At 45.7% G+C, this 27,941-nt stretch overlaps 1 protein-coding gene across 1 annotated transcript in view; it reads left to right on the top strand.

The window, feature by feature from the left end:
• Window positions 1-27,941, top strand: part of ZNF407 (zinc finger protein 407) — a 333,803-nt gene that overhangs the window by 152,003 nt on the left and 153,859 nt on the right. The gene's annotated exons all lie outside the window — the stretch shown is intronic.

The following is a 27,941-nucleotide window of genomic DNA, read 5'->3' on the forward strand; positions in this document are numbered from 1 at the left end:
TTCTTCTCATTTGTTTTAGGGGTTTATTAGTTTATGACCAAGTTCAGAAACTGGTCGAGTAGTGAAGAGACTATCTCTGTTGGAAGAAAAGCAGTCTTTATTACTTTAATCGATAAGCTCATTTTATAACTTGTGAAATAGAATCTCAGGGAGTTTTTCTTGCTTTCAAACTTAATTCCATTTTTATGTTTGAACTACTTTCTCTTTGAACCCCTGGAAGAATGACAGAAAATTTGAAATTTGTGTTTAGATTTATAATAGTGTTGATATTTGAAAATGAAAAAATTTAATCCCTTACTGATCTAATGGCTTACTGTTTTTTCCTTACATTTTCAAATGAATTAAAATATGGTAATGCAGTTAACATCAAATCATAATGATAATTTGTTAGTTAAAGGCTATTTCAGTCTATAAAACTTTGATTACTAGGAATTTAGCTGTGGTTTTATGAGTTTTCCCATCTGATTGCCCACAAATTTTTATGTTGACTGAAATTGTAAATTGTTTAAACTATTCAAACAAATTACTTAGCAATTAAACCTTCAGCAAAATTGTAATTCATTTTAAATTTAGCACAGAGGTTTGATGCTCTTTCTGAGGAAAACAACTGAACATAATAGTGAAATATGTAAATTCAGTGTTTTGCATGAACTGTTTCCCATAGGACGGAAGCATTCCCAGCACTGGGCATAGAAAGCCATCCGCTAATGTGAATTAATTTGTAGTAAAGGATCACTTGGGAGAATTCCTGCTTTTCAGTTTTATCCAGATTTCATTCTCTGAAGCATAAAGTTTTAACATTTGTGTTTTACTCCTAAATGTGGCACTTCAGATTTTAATATTTAAACTTAACATGCAACTATCTGAAGTCATGTAACACTGATTCGTATGAGGTATTTATTACCTGGTGCTGAGCGCTGCATAACCCGGGAGCGCTGAGGAGACGTTGATCCCAGAAATAGCATTTGAGAAGTTCACGTTCCTTCTCATTTCACTAGAGACAGTGATAATGTTCTCGTGCAATGTCTACTTCAACCTCTGTGTCAAGAATTATGCCGTTTGGCTTAATATAGAGCATTTGTTAACTAAGGATTTCTTGTGTGCACAAGGGGGTGGATTTTTAACCTCAAATTACATATTTATTAGTTTTAGGTACATTTGTCACTTTGAGGCTCTATTTCAGTAGTGCTGCCATTCTTGACAAAAATCTTTGTTTATTTCTTTGCTAGTCTGTTAGCCAAAGCTTACCCATGCCATTACTTTATGGTTACACTTCAGTTTTCACCCAAAATACCAGTGTGTCTTGATCCCTCGTTTTATTGATTACTCATGGCTTTTGATACCTTTAGTAGCAATAGAAGACTTTTCTGTCATTAAGCAGGGGCAGAGAAATATCCTTATGTACACACAGATGCACACACACAGTCTTTCTTTATATTTTAAAGTCTTCCAATGAAAGTATTCATGTGACATAGCCTGAGCACAAAGCACATTTAGTCAAAAGAATAAATTAACTCTTCTGAGTGAGTTCTGAATTGATCTCCTTTATGTAATACCTGGTCTTAATGGTACATAACACTTTTCTATTATAGTTGTGTTATTCTTGTGCTAATTTTATATACTTCCTTACTTCTGAGTCTGCTGATTAGATTATATTCTGTTACAGTCTAAATTCAGCTGTGATTCTCTTTATTCTCATATTATTTTTTATTCTGATTTTTCTAATAAGCAAAACTTTAGTCACATTGCTTCCTCATGCCTTAATTTTTTCAATTGTTGAGATCATTTATCTTTTCTGATAGCTTCGTTTAATGGAAATGAACTTCTGACCTCTTGCCTTCTACAATTCATGTTCTCCTTGCCATCTTTTGGCCTTTCTAATTATTTTATTTTTTTAAATTTTTTTTAGGAAAATGTGCAGTATAAAATGCAATATATGAATATATATTTTTAATACTGCGATAGAGAGAAGCCTGAAATCAATCTTTATCACTTATTTAGTTTGTGATACTATCCTTTGGTCAATATATCTGAGATTAATTTTATAAAATTGTCCTTAGGTTTCCATGTTGTCATCAAGGTGCTTTTGTGGAAATCCAGATTCACCGTGTGCATCACGGTGCATTCAGAGCGTCACAGACGCGGGCCATGAAAATGGCGACTTGATGGTATCAGAGAAACTTTGAATGGAATAGAATGTTCTTTCAAGTCATTCGTCAGAGCTTTAAGTTGTTAATTTTATATTTTCTGAGTGTATTCAATTATCTCCTGAAAATGAAAGGCAGTTGGAAATATTATACCTGTAAGTACATGCCTCTTCAACCTGTAATTAAGATGCAGTTTAGTATTTTGACCAAAATTTCATAACAGATAGCAGGTACACGTGTAAGTCTCGTGGCTGGTTTGCATGGCGTGTTAGTGATGGCGGTGCAGGAGGCGGAGACTCACATGGAAAAGCATTTTATGGAAGCAGCAGTGAACACCTTTAACCTCTCTCTGTTCCCTCTTAAATGAACGCTACTCATCATGGAAATGACAGAATGGGAGTGTGAATTACTCTGTGTGAACAATAAACATTCCCATGGTCTCGAAAGTAGATGGGCCCTTCAAAATGGTGTATTAACACATGGCCGTGCTAGAAGAAAATGTTCTTCCTTAAAAATAGAGCCATTTCCTTTTTCCTTCTAATTTCATATCAGATTATCTTAAAAAAATGAAGCATTTCATTTTTAAAGGAACTTTTTAAGTAAATGATTTGTGCTCATTAAAAAAAATGCAGTCAACATATACAATAGAAAAAAGTAGATAGAACCCTAGATCTCCTTGCTCGGCCGGGCACTGTCGGCTGGGCTGACGTCTGTCGGTGGTGGCGCCCTCCGTCCTCACGCGCCTGTGTTCACGCGTGCCTAGAACCTCGTAGAAATGGGAATCGCACTGCCCATGATGTTTTGCAGCTCGCTTTATTTCATCTGTATGTCATGGACATTGTTCTGTGCAATTTTATAAGTACAGATTTACAGTATAATTTAATGGCCTTCTACTCTATTGTTTTTATGTACCACGATGTTACTTTTTAATAACATTTAGAATGTTTCTGAGTTTTAACTGCGAAAACGGGTGCTATGTGTCACTCTTTTCCAAGTTATTTCCCTCGTGTACATCCTGGAACTGGAGCTGCCCAAGGAGTTCACGTTTCGCTATGTTTGACCAGTTTTCCCCTTCGGCATCCCACCGGCGAGTCGTGGCAGTTACTTTACTGTGTGTATTGGAAGCATGGCAAAGAATGTTATCCTTATATCATGATAAACCCGTATTTTATTTAGCTAAATACAGAAATATGAGATTTCAGAGAAGAAATTTCTAATTTGCTTTGCATGAGATTAGTTCTAAAATTCTTCTCTAACTCATTCTCCCCTTCTTTTTACTAACAATACTTTGATAGAAAATATTGAGAATATATTCTCTGTGTTTGTATTATCAAATAGTGATAGTCCAGTGGAAAGAAAAGTAATACTTAATACATTCACTTTAGATTTCATGTTTTTATTTCCTTTAGTTTTAATGTGAACATGTTTTCTCGAACTCTTGATGTTCCAGGAAAGCTTTAATGATTAAGTTTGTAATGAATCGTCAAATACAGGTGCGCGGCAAATGTGGCCGTCTGTGTTACTCTGCTGCCATCCGCTAGAACTTTTTACTTTTCCATCGTGTAAGGTATCTTACGGTGTCATGCCATGTAGAATTCAGTAGTGACAGTGAAGGAATGGGTCTGATAACAACATTTAAAAAAAATAAAATGAAGACTTTTTCTGGCTCTTAGCGGGTGATGGTACCAGGCCCAACTTTACCACCCTGTAATTCTTAGACGATCTTCTTAAAATGTCAGACGCAGGTACCGTGAGCCTTGAGTCCTCCCAGCCCGGTGTCCCAGCGAATGAGTGGTGGCCCTCGGTGCCTCCATGCCCCGTGGGACGGGCCGCTGGCCTTAGTGGGCCCTGGCGTTGTGGGGTTGTTCCTGCTGGCAGTTCCGCGTTTGGGGCCACCCCTTTCACCCGGCCCCGTGGCCCCTCAGTGTTTGGCCGCCCGCCAGCAGGTGGCGGCTGTGGCCGAGGGGTCCTCTCCGTGCGGAGTGGGCGCAGGCCTTCCGTCCGGTGTCTCCTCCTCGGGAACTGTGGCCCCCACCCAAGTGAACGGGGGTGAAACTGATTTTCTGAAATGCTGTCTGCAGCTTCTTTTACATCTTACTAGATTTTATCAGATTTTCAAAGGGCAGATTTTTACGAAATGAGTCGGTCTCACCAGAAACCGTTTGAGCGTGTTCAGATGCCTCGTGGAAAAGGTTCAGCGTTTCTGCTTTTGTCACCTTGACGCGAGAACCGGGGAAGCCGCGTCGCGTCCCCGTGGATGCATGTGGCAGCAGTGCGCGGCAGGGACGGCGCGGTTGTCGTCAGCAGGGACGCTGACGGGCGCCCCTTCCACGGTCTGGAGTGACGGAGGACAAACGCTGCGCGAGGACGCTGCGTAGCGCTTGGAGCGCTGAAGCAGTTCAGCCCTCTCCATCGCCCCTGGATGCGGAGCGAGGCCGCCGTGGGGCGCGCAGGGCGTTGCCAGGGAGACGGGCGCGAGGACCTGTGGGGGGACCGCTGTGCACCCGGGCCGCTCGGGCGCCGCGGCGGGGACGGCTCCCGGGAAGCCGGGCGTGTCCCACTGCCTTTCCCTGCCTTTATGTGAAGAACACGTCTTTGCACACTTGAGTTACTTGTAAATAACCACACACGTGTAGAGCGGTGTAGGGATTTTCTGGGAGGAGCTGTTTTAATAATTAGGCACTCCGTTTTTATTGAATTGCCATCAATAATTTTTTTTTTAAAAAAAACTTCATATTGCAGGGTTAGACATTTTTTTGAAGTCTGACTATCCAGTCACAGTTTTTCTATGCATGCTACGTGACAAATGCATAGCACTACTAGCAAAGATCATATTAATTACTTTAATTAACACGTGACTTCAGATTTCTTAGATTAATCAGCACGTGACTCTTGGTTATTTGTACCCTTATGGGAATTTTTCGCCACCAAATGCAAATACCAGGCTAAAAATATTGCTTTGTTTGTACATGGAGAGAATATTCATCGCAGTAGTACTGTACATCTAAGAAAACAGAAAGTAATTAAAATGTTGATTACTATAGTAAATCTCTAAAATGTCCGATTATTTGTATTTCATATGTGCTCACATTTCTGAGAAGTTAGCTCTCACACAACAACCTACCATGATTATCTGATATCCTCCGGAAGGTTAGCTGAGTTGTTTCCTATATTACTTAGGAAAAAATTTCTTTTCACAATTGAAAATGTCAGCATCAATTTAAAGTAACACTAAGCATGTGCTTGCTTTCTGAATATTATCCCGCAGCCACCCTGCCGAGGATCTGGCTGTGACAGTTTGATTAGATCATCAATCCTCACTGTTAACAGCACTTTTCCTGAACACCTGGGCTGCTGGGTCGCGTCTGAATCCAGCTACCGTGGTTTCCATGACCCAACGTGCGTTCACCATAGCGATTTACATTATGTGTACAAATTAAAAGTTACCTTATAACAACAGTTTACTTTAAAAAATGACCTCGTTTTCCCTCACGTTAGAGTTATGTTACAGGAGGTGTGTGTTTCGTATGATGAAAGACTCTTGTAGGACATCGTCACCCTCCATGAAGAAAGTGTGTTTCTTTTTACTTTTTATTTAGGCTCTTAGATCAGAATCTTTATGGTGAAAATAATCTTGTCTCTCATCTTCTTTTTGTGCTATTTAGAAATCTGCTTTGATTGCATTTTTAAAATTTGATTACATTTTTACCAGATTTAAACCTAAATAAATAATTGAATTTGTCATATATTACTGAACCTCTTTCTGCTTTCTGCTCCTAAATTTTCCACTTGAACTGTCACAATGGTCTGATTTATACTTTCCTATTTATAGTTGTAGTGATAGAGATAAATACCTACTACATTTTCAATGCAAATTGTTTAGTAGCAGACTGCAACATAAGCATACTGTTAAATCTAGCATTATCGGATTTTTCGATACCATAATTATCTTTTGTTTTCTTCACAACTTTTTATTTTATAATGAGGGGAGGAAAATATAAAATATTTATCATTAAAATTTATGATGCTTTGGAGTAGAGGCCTGACTTCTGTTATTCAACCCTCGTTGTACGGTCCAAGTTTGAACAGTATGAAGGGGAATGAATACTTTAATAACGAGCATCTCCACCTAACATTGGCTGAGGCACAGAGAAGTCAGGTATAAGTCGTATCGGCCATTTTAGCTGGAACTTGCTATTGGTTTTGTGTGTAATTTTTCATTATTTTAAGTCATTTGCGACATTATCCAAGCCCATCAAAAGTGCTGTGCTGTTTTGGTAAGAAAATCGTATTTCTATTTGATTTTTCAACCTTTTCGCTCTTCCATTCTTTCATGCTTAATGGAAGAGCCTGTATGGGTGTATGTGTTTAAAAAGACTTTTCTATTTCTAATATACTGTATTTTTCTGGAGATGTCAACCTTTTGGGATTATTAAAATTTTTCCTCCTTATGTTTTAATGATCTGTTTGTTCACCTGTAGCGGAGCCGAGGGAGATGTCATTAAATGATACTAAATGTCTGTAAGTTAGATTGGACTTTGTGCAGAGATCAAAGCCGCACACAGGCGGTTAGGTTTCCCACACTATCCTGGAGCAGCGAGTGAGCGTTTGTCCGCTGTGGATAGGCACAGGTAGCCCAGCTCAGCCGGGCCTCTCAACCTTGCGCACCGAGGCTTTCACGACTGTGGCCGATGCTCACAATGCCGCCTGCGGCAGTGACACAGTACACTGTGTTGGAAAGCTCATTTGATTGATAACCAGTTGACCTAGTTTTGAACTAATTCGGCCCTTCCTCTATCCAGCGGTGTGACCTAGTGTATGTTACTTTAAATATCTCAGTCTGTGTTTGCGTAGGATTCTAGAAAGCAAGCTAGAGCCGGGGTTACAGCCTCTAAGTTCTCGCCGTGTCTCTAAGTAGCTTCATTTCCTGGGACAAATCTCTCTGACTCCCTGAGTCTTAGTTTCATTATCTGTAAAGCTGATATGATAAGTTGTAGCCTGTTGTGAGGATCAAATGAGATCATAAATGGAAAGTACCGTGAGAGGAAATACAATAACACGTCATAATAAATAAAAGTCTTGCGCAGGATTATTACAATCCGGTACCTGAATTTTAATCCTAACAGCCATTTTATTAACTGATGCAGTCTTGGCCAAGTTATTTAACCTCTGAAAATCAGTTTATTCAACTAAAAATATGGGGAATCACTCATTTCAAAATTCTCATGAGGAGTAAATCGAATGAGGTTAAGCATATAAATGGCGTAGAGTATTTGACATCAAGCAGGTGGTCTCTGACCACGAATCACCTTCATCTTACCAGCAAGACGACTTGATACACAGCACCATCCATTTAACAAATACGTGACTGCCGCCTTCTTTAACTGTCGGAAAATTTATATTTGTTTTTCTTCTTGAATTCATGTCTCTTCCACTTTCTTCATACATTTTGTTTTATGGCCTTTATATGTGAAAATATTTTAATGATCATCCTATCATTTCTCTCTCTGTGTGTATCTATACATAACACCTATGGATACACACATTGAAGCATTAGGTTTTTTGTTGTTGTTTTTTATATCTTTGGCCGTAAAGCTGCAAATGTTAAAATTTTCTGGAAAGAATTATTATTATAATTACTGATACATGATCGAAACAACAAAATTAATATGAATATTGATAATTATTAAACATGTAAAGTATAATGTCATTGGAATTGCACCTCTTGAGATGGAGAAGGTTTAGAATTTCAATTCATGTGTCCATGGATGGATATCATACTAGGATGAGACAAAATCAAATGGAAATTAATAGTACTATACATAAATGACATCAAGATACTATAACTGTGGGGCTTAGAAATGAAATTGTGGTAATTATTAGGTATATTGTTTTATAAAACGTGTGTTTACTTATTATTTTTATTATGTCATTATAGTAGGATCAAGTACATTGTTTTAAAATCTAATTCTAAGGAATACACCGTAGGAATGAATAAGTGAGCAGACAGGTGCCTGGCGAGTGGATAGATACATGTGCCTAGAAACACATGGAGTACACAGTATTCTTTGTACCTGTTAACGATAATGTTTCTTTTAGTTAGAATAAATGTTTAAGAAATATAGATACCAAATTACCTCTCAGCAACCGGTTTTTTTCTTTTATCGATGTGACATCAGTCTTCTGAAAGTCAGTGTGGACTCGTTCACTCATCTTCCCTGAAGTCACAAAGACGCTAAGCTGACATGGACTGAGACCCGGGCGATGGGAGTGTGCTTTCTCCTGACCCCTTACGCTGAATTCGTAGGTGGGGCGTGTTTTATAACAAATGGTTTCCCAGGATTCTTTGAAAAAAAACAAAAACTGAGGTAGTCCCACTCTTAGAGAAGGCACGGGTCTTTGCCGTGCACCTTTTTGTCTTAGTGAAATGAGATCCCGTTGTTGTCTTTCTTACTCATTGCATCTCTGCATTGATGTCATTTAGAAGCGATGCCCTTTACTGGTGGTTGTTCAGGTTTGATGAGGCAAGATCTCTAAGCAAAAACTCATCGCTGCCACCATCCTCTCTCGAGTATCCCTGAGTTCAGAACCTTCGCATTAGGCCACGTGTCGTGTCTGGTGCCATGCTTCTTTTTTGTAGAAACACGTGCCCACGAGGCAGGACTGGCAGCTCTGCCCAGGTTCGTGGAGCCTGGGTGTGGAAAAGGCCTTCCTAGCGGCAGCCGTCCCTCGGTGCCGCAGCGGCTCTGTCGCTCCGCAGCACAGCCCGGTGCGTGGGAAGGCCCCTGTCCCGCTTCCGGAGTCGTCATGCTCCTCAGAGGGTGCGGAGGGCGGCGGTCCGGGCAGGAGGGGCCCGGCGCGGAGGACAGACCGGCGAAGGGAGGCCCAGGCCCGAGCGCGGGGCGGCGGCGACGGGGTGGTGGGGTGCGCTGGCCTCTGAAGGCGGCGCCGAGGCGCTGCTGCGCGCTGGGTGTGAGGAGAGAGATGGGGGCCCGGCGGGGTGGACGGAGTCGCGGAGGGGCCCCCGGCGCCGGCGAAGGCCGAGGGGGCCGCGTGCGCGCTGCCCGGGACTCGGCCCGGGACTCGGGCTTCGTTCGAGAGGCCGCCAGGCGCTGCAGGGAGACCTGGACCGGGGGTGGTGCGCGTGAGCCTGGAGGCCAAGGCAGAGGCCGGGCCCGAGGCCCAGCCTGAAGCGGGGCGGCCCGGGGCGGCACCCGCAGCGCCGAGGGGGGCCCGCCGGGCCGTGCGGAGCGGAGGCCGGGACCCGGGGGCGCGGGGAAAGGCACAGGGCCGCGGGAGCGCGCTCGGAAGGACGGGCGGCGGGGCCAGGCGAGGTCACGGATGCTCGGGGGGGGGTCCGGCGTCCGGCTCAAGGATTCCCTGGAGCGCCAGGACCGAGCTCGGCGCGCACGTCCTCGCCGCGTCTGCCGCGGCAGCGTGGGCCCGGAGGGTGAGAGACCCGAGCCTGGCCGAGCCCTGGCGTCCACACCTGCCCGTCGGGACGGTGCCCGGCCCTGCTCACCAGCCCGGGACTCTCCCCACGAGAGTTACTCTGCATCTTTTCCTAAATACGTGTTTTTGTTTTTGTTTTTGTTTTATGTTTACGGTTCGGAGGTAGGTTAAAATAGTATTTTATGATTCTGTTTCTATTTTTATATTTTAAAAAGATTTTTATGGTCGGTATTTTGTACATCATAAACTTTGATAGTTATTCATTTTTGAATTTGAGAGGCTTTGGTATACAGTTCTGTTTTTTAAAAAATCTTTTGAGATAGTCATTAAACTGTCATGGTTATTGTTTTATATTTGATTTAAGTATTGAAGGAGATTTATATTCGTTTCTGTTAGTGGTTTTGCCACTCGATGTGCTGAGTGTCTCCTTAGAACTTGTTAGGATTATGCTGTGAAATCCGTGTGTATCTCAAATAACACTATGTAATTACATCCTGCTCTCCGTCGCAAACTCTTAGCAGGTAGAGAAAAAAGTAAATAATGTGATTAGGTCAAATGACGTGTTTAGAGCCATTTCATTCACCGCATCAGGCAAGTGTGGTCTGCAGCTCTCCTTTTTATCAGCCGTTCTAATTTTAACTTTGTACTTAACCTCTAGTCTCTGTTCTCTATAGTTTTGAGATTTTGTGTGTCGCTCCACCATTATTTTTCCTTTATTTTATTGACTTTAACCTTTGCACGCTACTCTGTTAACTTTCTTTTTTCAAACCTCACATCATTTCCCCAGTGTTCTTGTTTCCTTCTCTTTGAATCAAGCAACAGAGCCGACTATCCGAGGGCCTAACCGTTGTCCTGGACAGTTCTGGATTTGCGTTTCGGCTCCACCACTTTGGAACCGAGACCTTTGGCCAGTAACTTAGGTTTCCATGTGCAGAAGGAAGTAGTAATACATTTATTTCAGAGAGTTGTGACATGTGACATTTCTAACACATAGCTAGCTGCCGAGCACATTGCCTGCAAGTACCTCGCCTTCTTTATTCCAATTCACAGGTGCCGTTTTCCGTCCAGCCTCCTTTCGTACCCTGAGAAACGGCCAGAGCTTGCTTTTCCCACAGTACATTCCATTTTTCTAGAAAACGTGGCGTCGTTCCTTTGAAGGTAGTCTCTCTTCCCTCCACCACGAGCTGCTGTTATGATCGTCTTTTTGTCTTTGATTTTTCGCACTTTGGTGATAATGCGACGTGTGCACGTGCGTGCGTGTGCCTGTGTGTGCCTGCACACACGCGCGGGTTTGGAGGTTGATGTTTGTTACAGTTTTGGACCTTCCGGGCTGCGACCTGTTTGGACGTTGCTGCTTCGTCTCTCCCTCTCCTTAGTGGACTCCCAGGACGTACACGATGGCCTGTCTGTGTGTCCCACGTGTCTGATCTGCTCTTCCCGTTCTTCTTCTTCCGGTTTGGTATTTTCTGTCCACTCTGTCTCAGAATTTACTAGTCCCGTCCTTCAATATACCGACTCTCCTTTTAAGCCATCTGATGAATGCTTAATGAAAGATATTTCATCTTTTTGTTCTAGAAAGTTCATTTGAAATTATCATGTAGATCACAGTTTTGTCTTGCAGTTCTCTATTTTTCCATCCACGGTGTCCCTCTTTTTTATCTATTTTTCTTAATATGATAATCATTCTCTTTTCAGAGTCTTTGGTTATTTGCACTCTGAAGTATTGGATGCATTTTCTTGCCCGGTTGCTTTTCTGAAAATTTCTTGGTCGTGGCTCAACTTGGTGTGTGAAAGAACAGAGAGACCCAGATGGTCTCACCTGGTCAGGAGATGGCCTCGCTCTCCCGTCCGGCAGAAGAGATGAGGTTGACACCTCTCCCAGCAAGGGAGCAGGCCACGTCGGCCGGCTGTCAGGGCCCCTGTGGTTTGTCCCTCTTCGCGAGCTGCGGATGTCCTGAGTGTTTGATTGCGACCCACTGGGTGAAGGTGGGCTTTCCCTCCTCAGCCCTGGGAGACTGCGCAGGGTCTGCATTCGTCCTTCAGAGGTTCTTCAGCCTCGTACCCCATGCAGCGTCATAGTCAGGGGGGTGAGGCTGTTCCTGGCAGGTTCCTCTCTCTGCAGGATTTTGTCTCCCAGGTGCTGTGCAGCCATAGTAAACTGCGGTCTGTTTCGTTCCCTCCACTCCACGCCTCGCCAGAGCAGACGCCCTGTGGGGAGGCGAGCCCTGCATCCGGGTCCTCTTGTCCCCAGTCTGTCACTGGGATAGGCACCGTTTCTGCTGGCCTTCTTTTCCTCCAGCGGAGCCCCTTGGCCTGGGACAAGCCCGATGTGGACCTGCGTGGGAGTTGGCAGGTGACCTGGGGGAGAAAGTGGCTTTCGGTCATCAGCCTCGCTAGGAAGGGCTCGCCATGCTGTGGGGTACGGTTCCTCCAAGCCCGGTCCTCCATGGCTTCCCCCAGGTTGCTGGGCGCGTGCTTGTGAGTGCCCGGCCTTCGCCAGGCAGGGGCTGCGGCCCACACGGTCTCTGTCCCCTACCAGGATACTGTTCCTTCATTTCTTATCTTATCCCACAGTTGCTGGCTTTTTGTGTGGTGACTCGGACTTATTTATTTTTATTTTTATATTTTTTAATTTGATCTATTGGGGAGACGTTGGCTAATAAAATCACACAGATTTCAAGCGCATGTTGCCTTCTTTAATAAAACGCTCTAGGCTGCGCATGCGTGTCGCAGCGCGCTCACCACCCACGCTTCCTTTCGCCGCCGCGCGTTTGACCCTCTTTGCCCCGATCGGCCACTCCCCCGCCTCCCTCCCCTCCGGCGGTGGCTCCCCGGGTCCATGAGTCTCCGTTTGTTTGACTTGTCCGTTCGCCGCTTTCAGTTTTATATCCCACACATGAGTGAAATATATGGTTCTCGACAAGCTTTGACTTACTTAAATCTAGAATTTGGTGGTACAGAAGATGAAAAACATTGTATTTTTAACTCAGTGATATAATCAGCTATGGCCTTTGCTGTTTAAATTTATATCCATGAAACTCGATAAGCAGAGTATTATTCTAATAAGTACATAATCTAATTGCTGAAAATATCCAGCATTTTAGCATGCGAATATATTAATGGTTTTGACTTTTGATCAATATTTGTTTCTATAATGACGCAGCCTAATATATACTTGTGGCTACGATTTCGTTACTGGATATTAAGTAAGGAATCGCTTTTCATGGATCTTTATCCTGACATGCTCCTCTTCCTTTTCTCTGCTGAATTTTCCGAGGACCCCATCGATTCTCTTACATGTTTGCGATAAAATCTCATTGCTGTTTTACGTTAATTATTTTTTAAAGCTGATTTTCATTGACCTGCAGGTTTAATGTGCTCAACATTCCAGCAGACGATCTAAACTCAGACCGCGGAGTAACCCTGCTGGCCGGCGCGGTCTGTGCCGCGGGAGCGAGGGTCTCGGGTCCCGTGGACATCACAGGGGAGCGTCCCGTGTGCCACAGTCCACTCAGCGCTCTGGGTTTTTTGATTCTTTTCATGAAGAGTTGCAGGGACTAAACCTCGGCACCTTTTCTGGAGTCTTAGTGTCATTTATAGTGTGTCTGGATGATGACGCGACGTAAAACGCACTAGAAGCTTCTTTATTCCTGTTGTCCCCTTCATGCTGATGATATGTTTTTCTTAATTCATTTTATAAATAGCTGCCACACTTCTTCTTACCTGGTTTTTCGATTGGCATTTGAATCTAAAAAAATCAGGTCACCGATCTTTAGTTAATATAGAAAAATACATGTAATGATATGTGCGTCTAAAGGAGTAACTTTTATACAGCGTTTTTGTTTACGAGATATAAAATTCAAAGTAAATTGTGCATTTCTGTACCTTACAGCATTTAGTTGTAAATGAGTATTGAAAGTATTCCAATGTTTAACACATTCGTTTTTAAAATATGTATTTAAGAAGATAGATAAGTATACCCTGACAGGTAGACAAATATTAATTGAAATTTGTGTATGTCCAAAATTCCATGGTGGTAGTTTGGGGCACATGAAGATAATATAAAAAGTAGTAAACATATCCCAGAAGCTGCACTGTTGGGGAGGATTTATTTTAAGTGTGACCGTAAAGTATATTTTACCATGTGTTTTTACAAGTTTTTAAAGGCAATGACAGATCCTTAAGCGACTGCGTTTTAGAAGCACAGGACTGGGCTATCTGTGTGCCGGTGGCCAGGGCCAGGCTCACCGTGTGCTGTAATCAGGCAGGGTCTGTGGTGGCGTGCCATTCCATTCTCAGATACCTGTGTGAGTGCACGAGGGGAGTCTGTAAGACGATGACGTATCGCTCTGTGGATTTGTTGCACACTAACCTGGCTTGTGGGCTTGCCGCGCGGATGGGGGTGCGTCCTGCGCCTCCAGTGTGCTCGTCAGAATGTGCACCCGGTCCCTTTCTGCTCAGTCGCAGAGAACCTAGGTGGCCAAACGGTCCCAATAGCACAAGGACACGTCCCGCCCGCGCAGCGTAACGCCGAGGTCGAACCCGTGGCTCGTTTCTGCGGGTCAGGCCCCTTCGCACGTGGTAATTAACCTGAGTCGCCCGCCGCTTGCCCGCTTGTAGGCAGTGAGCGACGCCTGTCTCCCGCACTTCTTCGGGGTTATTTTAACTTCTCATACTTTGTGATGTTTTTAGGTTATCAAAAGAATTGTTTTTCACTGTAATACTTTTCTTGCTTTGACTAAAATAAGCAAAACTCCTTTTATACACAGATGTATTTTAATTCAGCAGCAGCCTTCTCACACATTTTTTTTTAACACATTTTTGCTAAATCAGAACTCCAAATGCAATACACAGCACAGAGGATGACCACAGGTGTTTATGGCTCTCTCTGGGGGACCGAGGGGTAAGTACATTCACTCACGTGTGGCTAGTTCAGTCGTGACGGTCGTTATTTAACAAATTCCAATAATATCACTTTAAAACGTTGGTTCAGAGGCCACTGAACAGGAAAAAAATACCAAAAGTGAATAAAGACTACAGCATTTTGGCATGACTCTTGATAAACGATAAGCGAAATAGTCTCTCTCCCTCTGCCCCTCTGCAGCAAGACACGTCACAGCTGGGAACGCAGCTTGGGCGCGGCACGCTCTCCCCCTCCCTGGGAGGTGGCGCCGTGCGCCAGCGCATCGCGGAGCCTCTGCCGGAGTGCTGCAGCGTCCCGCTCAGGTGTCTGGGGCTCCGAGCCTCTGCAGACGCGGAGCCTCTGCCGAAGTGCTGCAGCGTCCCGGTCGGGTGTCTGGGGCTCCGAGCGTCTGCAGACTTCCGTGTTGAGCCAGTAGTGAGCATGGCGCTCAGTGGGCCAGCAAGACAGAGCCGTAGACACTCGATTTTGGTAAAAAGTGCTCATGCTACGCATTTGGTGCTCTTGTCTTATTGGGAGTGAAACTCAGTCATTCTCAGGTACTTTTGCCCTCTTCTACCTAATTCTCTAGAAGAAAATTCCACGCACAGGGAAGCATATTGTCCCTTCCCTGAGTCCTCTTACCTGGACAGTGTGTCCGTGGGAGTGGTGGCGTCTTGCTGATGCAGAAGTCCGAGGCCTGCGAGAGAGCAGGGCGTGCAGGGCGCGGCCTTGCTCTCTGGGTCCTGCCGTCCGCTGGTCACCACGCCGAAGGCAGGCGCTGCGGTGGGCGTGGTGCAGGACGGCGCGTCACAGGCAGTTTCCGGGCCGTTCCCCGTCTCTATGCCGAGGACCGGGCAGACAGGACCGTTCCCAGATTCTCCATGTTTTGAGTGACGTGTCGTTAGACTTTTTAGTTTTGAAACAATTTTAAACATAGAGAAGATTTGTGAGCTCCAGACAAAGAACTCCTGTGTATTCTGTGTCCGGAGACTCTTTCAGGTTTTCGACTATTCCAGTAATTCCTTTATAGCAAAGGACCCGACCCTCAGCCCTGGCACCCACCCTTCCACTGTCTGGCTCTGAACTTGTCTCCTTTGGGGGCCTCATAGAGTAGAATCGTGCAGTATTTAGATGTTCGTACACTCATGTTCACAGCAACTCACAAGAGCAAAAAGGCAGAAGCAGACCAAACGTCCAGTGATGGATGAATGGCCGGGAAAATGCGCTGCATCCGCACAAGGGGACGTGACTCAGCAAGAGCCGGACGCGGCACCTTTGCGAGGAGCCGCGTCCTGCCCTCCGCGGCAGCCGGGCATCCCACTCACCTCCCCGCCAGCTGTGCACGGGAATCCCGGTTTGCCTGCGTTCTCGCCGACACGCGATGTATAAGACGTGTGCGCGTCTGCGTGTGCGTGTGTGTGCACATGCGCGTGCGCGTGCGCTTCCTGACAGTAGCCCCGTCCTAATGGATGTGAGCAGAGGCAGAGAGCCTGTTTGAATTATATTAATTATGTTGTCTTCTTCATTCTAGTACCTCTGGCTCTTTTTCCCCTTCACTATTTATTAGTTCCTTATATTTAGAACTCAAGATTTTATTTGGTATTTTATTTTAATTTTTTAAAAGATAGTTGGCAAGGAGAATATTGATTTGAAGGCTCATAATTGGTGTCTGTTACTGTAAATGACGTTTCGATGACTTCAGGACATGCCCTGTGTGCGGCAGCTGAGTCATACCTTGAAAGGAAGAGAACACGCCGCCGCGCCCGGGGACCTTGCCTCTGCCCCGCGTCGGCCGCCCTCCCGCGGCTCCGTCGCGGCCAGGCCTCGGGCACGCGCTCCGCACAGACACGCAGCTCCCGGTGTGCGGGGCAGGCGGAGGGTCCTGGTGCGGGGAGCCGGCACCTGGACTCAGGGCATCTGCACCCCAGGTGCGAGCCTCCCGCCGCGCAGACGCCGGCCGGTGTGACGTGGCCGCTGCCGACGACAGTGAGGCCCGGAGGGGCAGGGCGCCGGCCGGAACCTCGACTCTGTGACCGTGGCCGGGTGCCCTTTGATTCCAAAAGGCTCAAGCTCGTGTTGATTTTGACATCGCCTCCAGTTTCAGGCGAGAGAAAAAACAGCCTCAGAACCTAAATCAGGAAGACACTGCCTGCGGCTGTGACATGCGATTCTCATCAAGTGGGTTTTAAATATGACAAAGTCACTGGAGTCGCATTGAAGAACAAAACCCCGCGGAGGCTGCAGAGTCTCGGGTTTTGTGGTGGATGTAGATTTCACTTCGGCGTCTCCTCCTGCGCCTTCGGTAGTGATGGCACCTCACCACAGCTGGGTGCGGTGCCCTTCTGCGGCTTGTTTTTGCATATTTATATGCACTATTTATTTTATGTAACATATAGTTATATGTGTAATTCTTTTGTGTATATAAAGGTATAAACATTTGTTTACTATATATTTACGTAAATTACTCTTAAGTATATATACACACATATTTGTTATATATAAGGAGTACATATTTTTCCACAAAACTACCATGTGTTTTTAAAGTAACATTTGAAAATTTGCCATCTTTGTTCACTAGAACTAGAAAAAAGGAGTCATTGGGATTGAGTGGCGGGAAAGTAGGAAAAGAATGAGGCAGGAGGAAGAGAATTCTTCTTTCGAAGGTGCAGCCCGGGGACCAGCAAGAGCCTCAGGCTGGCACTTCACAGGTGCTGTAAACTGCATTTAATTTTATGTAATACAGCTCACCGTTGGGAAGCCGCCTCGGGGAACCTCAGCTTCTAAAGATTTCCTGGGGAAAGTCGCCTCCCGTTGGGAAGCCGCCTCGGGGAACCTCAGCTTCTAAAGATTTCCTGGGGAAAGTCGCCTCCCTCGCTCAGGAAGTGCTGCTGCCCTAGTGGCGGTGTGTGACAGTGACCGGGGCCAGCTCTGTGGTGTCTGCCGGTCCCTGGGGGCTCGCATTGCAAAGCGGGGAGCCTGAGGCAGTGCCCCGTTTCATCCTGGGGGGGTCATGCTAAGCGTCTCTGGGAAGAGGCTGGTGACAGCGAGCCCGCCGGGCGCACTCCGGCCCGGGGCCCAGGCCGGCTGGCTCCAGGCTTCAGACTTTCTTCTCCCTACTAGGGCCCCGCCGGACTCTGTGGGTCTGCACCGCGTCCTCTGCGGGCGCGTGCGGGGTGTGTCCTGGCGTCGCCCCCACAGCGCGCTGCTCTCCCTGCCCGGGGACCCTACCCGCCCCCAGTACGTCCTCCCCGTGGCTCCCCGACGTCCCGTGCGACTTCCTCGGTGGGAGAGTTGGTGCCTCTCTGTCGACCGTCAGTGTGGGGGAAACAATCTGAGACACATTAGAGAGATCAGTCCTGGCTCGAGAGCGGCCCGAGGCCCGCCTCACCGCGGCGGGCGCTGCGGGGCGCTGCGGGGCCCCGTGCTGCTCCTGAAGCCCCTTCAGAGGTGACCTCGGCATCCCTTCTGGAGGAGGTCACTTTTCTGAGTGATAAAGTGCGTCTTCTGTCCACGTATCCTTACCATTTCATCGAGACAGAAACCTCCGTTAAGGTCTCTGTGCACTTACCCCCGAGGCCGGGTAGACGGTCGGTGCGGAGAGCCGTGGCCGGGGCGCTGACGGGGTCGCCGTCCTCTGCGCGGCGAGGCGAGCGCGGCGGGTGCTGTGCGGCCGGCGCCCTCACGGACCTGCTGGTTCGTTTCCACTCCGGAGGATGGACCGGTGTCGACGGAGGCACACGGATTACCTGGACGTTACCTGGACACCGGTCGTTTGAGGAGGCTTGGCCTTCGAGACGCCAGTGCCGGACGTGGAGGAGCTACGGTCCACCAGCACGGGGGACACGCCGATATCTCGTGACTCCCACGTTGTTGCGTCAAAGCAGTTTAGGGTGAAGATCAGTCACTTTTCATACTTGAAAATGTGGTTCTTGTCAGAATGTTAAGAATAGTGTTAATTGAAAGTTTTTGATGTTTCTTAACACCAGAAATTCGTATCTCCATTTTTTGTTGAAAGGCATACTGAATTTTTTTCTTTTAATTGTTTTCCTTGGGTAATTTAAAGAATTACTTAAGGAAACTCATTACTTTCTTTAAAGATGTGGTTCAGCACATGAGGAAAATAAGTAAAGAGTAAAAATTGTCTGTGAATGGAAATGATTCTGTCTTTTAGTTTGGTCATGGAGCTTTTAATTCTACACTTGGGGCCATGTCCAGATTTAGAGGCTCAGTGGCCCTTGGCCAAGGCATGTGCTATTAAACCCGTGTGGAGGGGGCTGTAGGAGAGCAGAGCAGGCCTTCCACTTCTATTGTGTTACATTAGATTTGTATTTTTAAACTTGTTGTCAAAATCAGATATAAAACCATCTTCTCACACATGCTCTTTGTGCTAAATAATTAACTAGACACATCCCCTTCCACTGCCGTGGGATATCCTGAGTAGCCTTGGGAAGAGGAATATTGCGAGGAAAGGTACTATTTTATCTTGAAATTTGCCTTAACATGTAGTAGTCACTCAAAACATTATTGCAGATTGTGCCGCAGAAACGTTACAGTTTCTAAGGTTTTGTTCATTTTAATCTTGTTTGTTTTCAATCTTCACATTTTTACCGTCTCCTATAATCATTCTCCATATCCCTTTCTGACCTTATAGAATTTTAAAATTCCACTCAATTTTTTTGTTTACATTACTTTTAAATAAAACTCTATCATTATAGTTGCATCCAGATATGTGTCTGGTGTTTTCTGGGCATCTTTATGGATTTTGTCTCCTATTTTTCTTCCTTTTCCCACAGAATAATCTAGGTAAGGGAGGGCAGCTAAACTCGAGAGTTCCCTGTATCTTCGCCTTAAATGTGGCCGTTTCTTTCCGTAGCAGTTCATGTCTCCTTTTATTGTCCCAAACACCCAAACAGGTATCTTCCGGCTTCGGCTTCCTCTGTGCCCAGGTGCTCCTTACAATACCTGCTTCCATTTCTGCGCCTCGTTCCGTCTGCCGTCCCAAGGACGTGCGCGCTGGCTGGGGCCGGAGCCTGGCGGGTCCCCGTCCCTGCCCCCGCTGGACGTCTGGCACTCTCCCGGAGCCGTCCCCGGGCGCCGGGCAGCCTCCTCCTGTGTCGTGCCGTCCACGCCTGGCTCCTGAGCGGCACGCTCCTACCTCGGTCGCCTGGCGTGGTCTCCACTTGGATGGCTCATAGACGTTGTGCGTTTAACTTGTCCGGGCAGAAAGACTGTGTCCACCCCGGCTCTGGCCCAGGTGCTTCTCTCGCGGGCATGCCCGTCTCAGTGGGTGACAGCTCGCCCTTCTGTTTTCCCAGGCCGTGGGCTTTGGCGTCATCCTGACCCCTTTCCGCCTCGCGCATCCCTCACCCTACCTGTGAGATGCAAAATACGCTCAGAATTTCACCACTTTCATCACTTCCTTCCCAACAGTCTCGGTCAGGTGTGCCATCGTTTCGGGTCCGGGTCCCTTGAGACCCTCCGAACTGGCTTCGCCCGTCGCTCCCGTGACCCGTCCTCGGCGTGCAGACCCGCTGGTGCTGAGGCAGGGCCCGCCACCCCCAGCAGCGCCCGGGCCCGGCGCCCCAGGTCTCCGTCCGGGTGCGCTGCGCTCGCGCTGTCTGCGCCTCCTCGTCACGTTTCCGTCCTGGCAGAGCGCTAGAGCAGCGCTCACTAGCTAAGCCGGGTGTTCCCTCTTACGGAATTTTGTGAACTGGTCGACATCAGTTTGCGAGCTCGAAGTTCCTAGTGATTACGTAATTGTATAACGCATGTTCCCGGGTCTTCTCCGTACTGTCCGCGTCCACCCACAGCACGGCCCGGGGCGCAGAAGGCCCGCGAGGAAGTAAGACGATGGAAAGGTCAGAGCTAATGGTGCGAACTTTAGAATCAGGCCAAGGCTTCTATGCCGGACATGTACCAGGAAGGAAGATTGCTTTTTTGTAGGCGTAAGAAAGCAGGGAAGGTTTTTTCCGGCCGCGGTGATGTCTTTGGGCCATGTGCGTGGATCCGGGCAAGGTGAGTGATGACGCTCGCTGGAGACTCCCAGGCTGCCCTGACGTCCAGGCGGCCACCAGGTCCCCCGGAGCCTCAGGCTCCGTGCAAGCCGTGCGCTCCTCGTGCTGCCTCAAAGTGAGTTTGCATCTCGTTGCCAAGGTTACCGTCCTCAAATTGTCAACATTTTTTTTTTTTTAATCATGATAATTTACTCTCAGAATTCCAGTTTTGTAGTGCATATCTTGGGCAAAATTTCAAGTTTTTATTCTTTATAGTTTAATCTCTTAGGAATTAGAGTTGTTTAACCTTTGTATTGTTTTCATCCAGACATTGAGCATTAAAAGGTGGTTAAGATCTTTCTTTCTTATATCGTATACTAAATTTTTAGCTCTTTAAGATCTTAAATTTTTTTACTCATTGTTGAATTTTTTATGTCACCTAGCAAATGTGTTAGAAATGACATTTAAGTCCAAAAGCATCTTGGACTTAACCCATTAATCAATTTTATTTTCTTTGTATTGGCTTATAAATGTACAGCCTCTTTATAACTCCATAATAATATTACTACATGTGTCGTCTTATATTTGAAATAAGTTATTTGATATTTGCTTATGTGAGAAAAGTGCTGTATCTACGAGTGTTAAGTTCTCGTTTACTAAGGCATTTAAATCCCTCCTATGATGGTTTATTATTAACGCAGTGGTGGTGTTCGTACTGATGCTTTCTGCAGCTTTTCCGTCCATGCCTGTGTTGACCTCTTTAATTCATTAGTATATCTTTTTAGAAACAGTTTAAGTTTTTCCTTCGCGTTTTTTTTAAAAACTAAAAAATATGATTCATTTCTCTTTACTTTGACCTGTTGAGTGAGCTGTGTAGGCAGATGTTTGCTTATTTTGTATGCGAGCGTGTGTGTGTGTATCGTTTTTTTCTATTCTTCATCCGTACAGCTTGATACCGCCCTCCGCGGGTTTCTGTAGGAGGGAATAGTCTTCTCCCGTCGCTCTCTGGGGCCGAGGTGCACAGCAGTGAAGGCAGAACTATCCGTTGATGAACGAGTATGTTGGGTTCGTGCGTTTTGTGTTTTTGTTTTTGTAGTATTTTCTTTTAATTACTACTTTTTGAGTACTTGCTTTTTCATCTTTATTAGAAATTAATCCTCAGATAAAGCAAGCCAGAGAGTTATATAAATAAAAAATATTAATTTTAAACTTTCTTTTTTTGATCATTTTAATTTAATTGATCAGATCAGTATTACATAGGGTTAAAAATGGAAATTGTATAATTTTTACCTTAGCACAAACTCGATTCTTAATTTCGAACACCGAGAGATATCTTCTCTGAGAACAAAATTAAGTATACCATACTCATCCATCTTTACTTTTTTATTTGTTTAAAAATAGTGATGAGTGTTTTGCAGACTGTAGCAGCCCAGTGAAGGAATTCTGTTGTCCACAGCCTTCTCAGGCACGTAACTCAAAGTCTGATTTTATTTAACACTGTGCTTTATTCACAATCTCTGTAAGCCTATCTACACAGGTTCTCTGTGCTCAGGGAATCCCCAAACCATACAGTCTTCCTTTTTCCATGGCCTAGACCTATGCTAGGACAGGGTAAGTCTTTACTTAATTTCTGAATGAGTGTACAGGTCTTTCCTCACAGGGTAAAGCATCTTCTTGAAGGGATAAGCCTTGGTTTTCTATTTGTCTTCATTTGTAATACCTCAAAGAGTAAATATGCAATAGCCTGAGCACGTGCTTGGAAAAAAATTCGAGTTTCATTTTTTCTTAAATCTATACCTTAGCTTAAATAGTATATATAATATTTAGTTCAGAAAAAGATTTCTAAGGTTTTAAATATGTGTGCAGAAGTGTCAAGTTTCAGGAAAATTAAACGTTACACAGCGAGACTCCCGGACCCGAGGGGCTGGTGCAGCGGGCGCGCGGGCCCCGGCGCCGCCACCCGTGCGCCTGCGTCTCGCGGCCCGGCCCTCGGCCTTCGCCGCAGCCACGCCGCGTCCCTGCTGCCCCCGCTCCCCGTGTGGCCGCAGGCTGCTCATCTTCTAGACGCCCTTGTCCCAGACCCCCTCGTCCCAGACCCCCTCGCCCCGGACGCCCTCGCCCCAGACGGCGTCCCCGGGCGTCTGCAGGGGACCCAGTGTCCCCCCAGGTGCGGCGTGGAAGGCGCCCCCCTGGACGCGGCTCTCTGGGCACGAGCGACCTCTGCTCGCCTTCGTGTGACGTGGGTCGGTGCCGGTCACACGGACGCCTATGTATGAGGAGTGAGTAAATTACTTTGAATGGCGTATTTATCTAATATTTATAATATTTACCTCATAATGGCTTTTGGAGTTATATGTTAAATTATTACGTTCGACACATACTTCAAAAAGATACACGCGTGTGTACGTATGTACATCTTTTATAAGAAATAGTGAAAACAAAATCTGACATTTTTTCAATAAATGTTAAAGTGTGAGTGTTTCATTACAAACACAAATGCCTGTGTTTAGAATTATCAAATGGGAAAGCTCTGTGGGAAAAAAAAAAAAGAGTCACGAAGGGCTCTTCTAAGGCCCTCACTCCCCAGGCCGGGAAAGGTGCCGGCGGCGGGCGACAGCGAGCCGGCGGAGGCGACCAGAGGTGCGCCCCTGGCGGTCCGGCCGCAGGAAACTGACGGCCGGGCAGGCCGAGAAGCCGCCGAGGGCGCAGTCACACGCGCCCTGATTGAAAGGCGAGTTCTGAGAGTGAAGGACCAGCAGGGAGAAGAGCCCGTGATGCTGATTGATGACCGTGGAGCGGAGCATGCGGCTCAGGCCATCTGTGACCCACATAAAGGGAACAGGACGCTCTGCCGCCTCCAGGGGGCCAGGCTGGGAAGGCGGCAGGAAGGGCAAGAGAGAGACCGGTCTGAGAGGGGAGACTTCCTCGCTCGTCGCCAGCCTGGAGCCCGGCCCGGTAGCGGCACCTGCGGTGATGGAAGGGAGCCTGGGAGCTGTGGGACGGCAGCTCCGCTCCCCGGGCTCGCGCCGTCGCAGGCCCGTGAGGGGTCGGCCTGCAGTGGCGGTCACGTCCTCGTCCTCAGAGGGGAGGCTCCCACTCACAGCTGGGCGCACGAGAGACCGGGGACTGGTTCCCGCAGCCTTTCAGTTCAGAAAAGCGTTCTAGAAGCATGATTTTTATCACACAATGGGGAGCAGCGTGCTGCTTTGTTCGTTATAGTGAGGATTCACTGATACAGCAAGTCATATGGAAAATCCTTTTGCTCTAACTTAATGTCCTGTATTTCTTTATTGCTTCTTTTTGGTGTCTGATGGCCTTCAAAAAATGAGAAAATTCTAGGTTATAATATTATTGTATTACTAAGTCCTTTCAACAACAAAGGAAATCATGGTATAAGTAGAAGTTTAAGTGAACTATAAACTACTTGAAGAAAATTCTAAGATATACAATGAAATTTCGCAAGAAAAAGATTGAATTTAAACCAAACAGCCTGAGTTAATTCTTCCAGAAGGTGTTATCTTGAATTAAGAGGCCTTTTACAAGGATATTAGAAAAAATAGTAGTATCAGAGGTATAAGCAAATCCATTTCTAAATGAGGAAATAAAATTAATGAAATTAATTTTAAGGTATTAGTTGCATTGCCAAGCTGATTTTTAAAATTGGTTATTAATAAGGGAAAACAAACAAACAAAAACACACACACTCTTGGAAATGAGGTCTCAGATCAGCAGAGAAACTGATCAATGTAGCTACTCAAAATCTAAGTAAAATAATTTCTGGAAAATTTAAATACACATCAACTTGGCTATCTTGTATGCAACTTGACTTGTTTAAGAAATTATCTAATGAACTTCATGAATCAGTTGAAATTATTTTCCAGAGAAGCTAGTGAGTGAATCCGAGGAGGAAACACGAATGTTCAGAAAGTGCTATTACCAGCTTACACCCTTGGAAACCATAAGAATATGGCCGTAGTTTACTTACAGGGCCACGATTTCCCTTTAAACACGGATCATCTCTGGAGGATATAAAAATAATTTGTCTTTAACAGTGGTTTACATAGCGCTTGTGTTTATACTACCAGAATTTTCCAATAAGGATCCTCGGGCTTCATCGAGTAAATAACCCATTTTTTTCTTTTATAGTAGAGGTCGACTTTCATTTATGCTCAAATTTCTGTATTCTTTTGTGGGAAAAGATAAGCAAAATAAAAACAGAAAAACGACATTTTTGCCCACAATTCTTAAGCATAACCATTGAGGAACAAGTCTTTGAACGATGTCTATGAAGAGGCAGGAAGTAGCGGAAGTCAAAATTGTGATGTTGTCTGGAGTTCGTGGCGCGTTGCTCTGCTGGCAGCCTGGCCTTGTTTTTCTCCCCAGCCTTTAGGGGAAGTATGTGGCCTTCTGTCTTTGCTTGCGACCTCCTCCCACTTCAGCACGTGGTCCTCGAAGTCCTCGCCTAACCTTAGAGCCCCAGCCTTAGAGCTCTCGGGGCTCTGGGTCCGTGATTTTCAGCAAGAAGGAAAAACCCTATCGGTTTGCATTTTATTCACTGAAGACTTCAAAAAAACTATCCTTCCTCTCTGACTTGACGAATACGGGGAGAAACCGCAGCAGAAACACAGGCGGAGGTGGCGGCTCGCGCGGCCCCGGCCCCGGGGGACGGAGGCGGAAGGTGACCGCAGGGTGGGCCGTTTTCGTTTAGTCGTTGAAAGGATCCTCCCAGTCTGATACCTCTTAATCAAAAAAAAAAATTTTTTTTTCGTTTAAAAGCGATCATGTTGATTTTATGACATTTATAAATGCAATAAAAGAGGAGGACTCCCCAACCTCTACCTCCCTGCGTGACCCGTGTTTATTTCTCTCTCACATTGGGCATCTTGATTCCATGTTTTACTTTTTCCCCCTGTCATTTAAGGTGTGTGGTTTGGTTTGGTTTGGTTTCGTGGTTTTTTTTTTGTTGTTGTTCTTGTGCATTGATTGTTTTTTTTCCGGCTATACTTTTGATGAAGAAACTCTTCAATTTAGAGGGCGTTGTATCTTTTTCTAGTTATGAACTCATTTGTCTCTGCAAGATATTTGCCTTGGAATGTGCATACATTACAGTGAGACAGACCTGAGCTTATACAGCATTTCTCAACGCACAGGTTGTTTTGTAAACTTAGCTATTTCATCAAAACATGCCCGACAGCCAGGAAGAAAGCTTCATGGCGATCTGACTTGCGAAATGTCGGGAGGGCCTGGCCCATGCGTCATCAAAGAATATGGCGACTCCTTTTGCTTCTGTTTTTTTCATTTTTAATATATTTTTTTCAATTACAGTTAACATACAATATTATATTCCGGTTTCAGGTGTACAGCATAGTGATTAGAAATTCGTATAACGTGTGAGGTGATCACCCCGTTAAATCTAGTGCCCACCTGACACCATGCCCAGTTCTGCAATATCATCGGCTGCATTCCCTGTGCTGTAACTCACATCCCCGTGCCCGTTCAGTCGCTGCCGATTTGTACTTTTTAATACCTTCCCCTTTTTTACCCCCTACACCGACACCCCCCCATCTGGAAGTCTTCAGAACGTTCTCTGCGTCTGTGAGCCCGTTTCCGTTTTGTTCTGTAGATTCCGTGTGCACCTGAGATCAGGTGGCGTTTGCTTTCTCTGTCTGACTCCACTCAACGTAATGCACCCTGGGCTCCCCGCGCCGTTGCGGATGGCGAGGTTCTACCCCACTGTGCGTGTGCGCCACCTCGTCTTCGTTCGTCCCCTGGCGGGCACCCCGGGGCCTCCACGGCCCGGTGCTCCAGGTGACGCTGCAGCGAACATGCGCCTGCCCGTGTCCCGTTGACGGGGCGTCTTGGGTTTCTTCAGATAAATACCCGTAAGCGGGATCGCTGGGTCCTTTGTCTCTTGCCATGGCCTTTGTTTAAAGTCTGTTTTGTCTGGTAGAAGCATTGCTACCCTAGCATTTTTTGTTCGTTTGTTTCCGTTTTTATGAAATATCTTTTTCCGTCTCTCCACCTTCAGTCTGCGTGTGTCTTTCGCTCTGAAGTGGGTCCTTTGTAGGCAGCAATGCGAGGGTCTTATTTTCGTATCAATTCAGCACCCTGTGTCTTTTGAATGGAACATTTAATCCATTTACATTTAACGTAATTGTTGATAGATATATAGTTATTGCCATTTTATTATTTGTGGCTTTTTATTTTATTTTTTCCTTCTTAAGAAAGTCCCTTTAACATTTCTTGTAATACTAGTTTGGTGGTGGTGAGCTAACTCCTTTCACGTTTTCTTCTTTGGGAAGCTTTTTGTCCTTCGATTCTAAGTCATAGCTTTGCTGGGTAAGTCATCTTGGTTTTAGTCCATGCTTTTCATCACTTTGAATATTTTGTGCCAAGCCCTTCTGGCCTGCAAAGTTTCTGTTGTCAGAAACTTTGAAGTTAGCTGACAGTCTTATTGGCGCTCCCTCATGGAGACTCCTTTGTAAAGTGCGAAGGAACCGTATGAATGCTTGAAGCAAAGACGACAGAGGACCCCTGTGGGTGATACTTAAGTAGAAGGTTTCTCAGTTCTTTGAAGGACATTGAAACCATACAGTCTCAGAAGGGTTTAGGAGAAGCTGCACGATATAAAACCTGATTTTCAAGAGAGAAAAGGCACGTGTCTGAGGTTGCTGACGTAGGGAATCACACGTAAGGCCGGAAGTCTCTAAGGAGGTGATGGCCATAGACTAGGTGGAGACCGCAGGTGCCATTTTAATTTTATAGGGACGTGCCATTCATGACCATCGTTTGTAAATGGGTTTATATATTCGCACACTTCTCTGGTTTACACGGATTAGGACGCCCCTTGCCCGGTAGCCCGCATTCACAATGTTGTTGGTTGGTTTTGCCAATGTGAACTTTTGAGTTTCTCTCTGTGGCATCACGTAGAATCAGTGAACGCACACGAGGCTTTGTCCAGGTGGCGTGCGTGTGGGCGTGCGTGCGTACAGATGTGCAAGATCCTTTCTTGACAGCGAAAGTGACGTGCTTGATTTCATTAACGGTTGCTCAAATTCTACTGTTGAATCAATGGTTTCAATGAACATTGTATCCTTTGCTTCAGTTTTTTGTAGAAGCTAGAAAACTGGAAAGTAGACAAGTAAAAAAAAATTATTTTGGTAAAATATTTGATATTTTCATAGTATCTATTAAGTCATAAAACTGTAAACATTGGAGAGACAGCCACAGTTGTTTATAAGGCTAATGATTTGTTTTTTCTCTCTCCCAAAGCCGCAGGGGGCGCTGGCCCCTCCCAGAGGGCGTGAGGGTGGGAAGGTCTCAGGTTGGAATTCGGATCTGATTTCTGTTTCCGTATTTGCCATTTATAAGCTGTGTCGCCTTGACAGTTCTCTTAACTGTCCTGGGCCTTTGTTTTTATAAGGTGGACATGAGTATTATTAGGTG

The sequence above is a fragment of the Rousettus aegyptiacus genome, unplaced genomic scaffold (genome assembly GCF_014176215.1).
Source record: "Rousettus aegyptiacus isolate mRouAeg1 unplaced genomic scaffold, mRouAeg1.p scaffold_m13_p_12, whole genome shotgun sequence".
Taxonomy (NCBI): domain Eukaryota; kingdom Metazoa; phylum Chordata; class Mammalia; order Chiroptera; family Pteropodidae; genus Rousettus; species Rousettus aegyptiacus.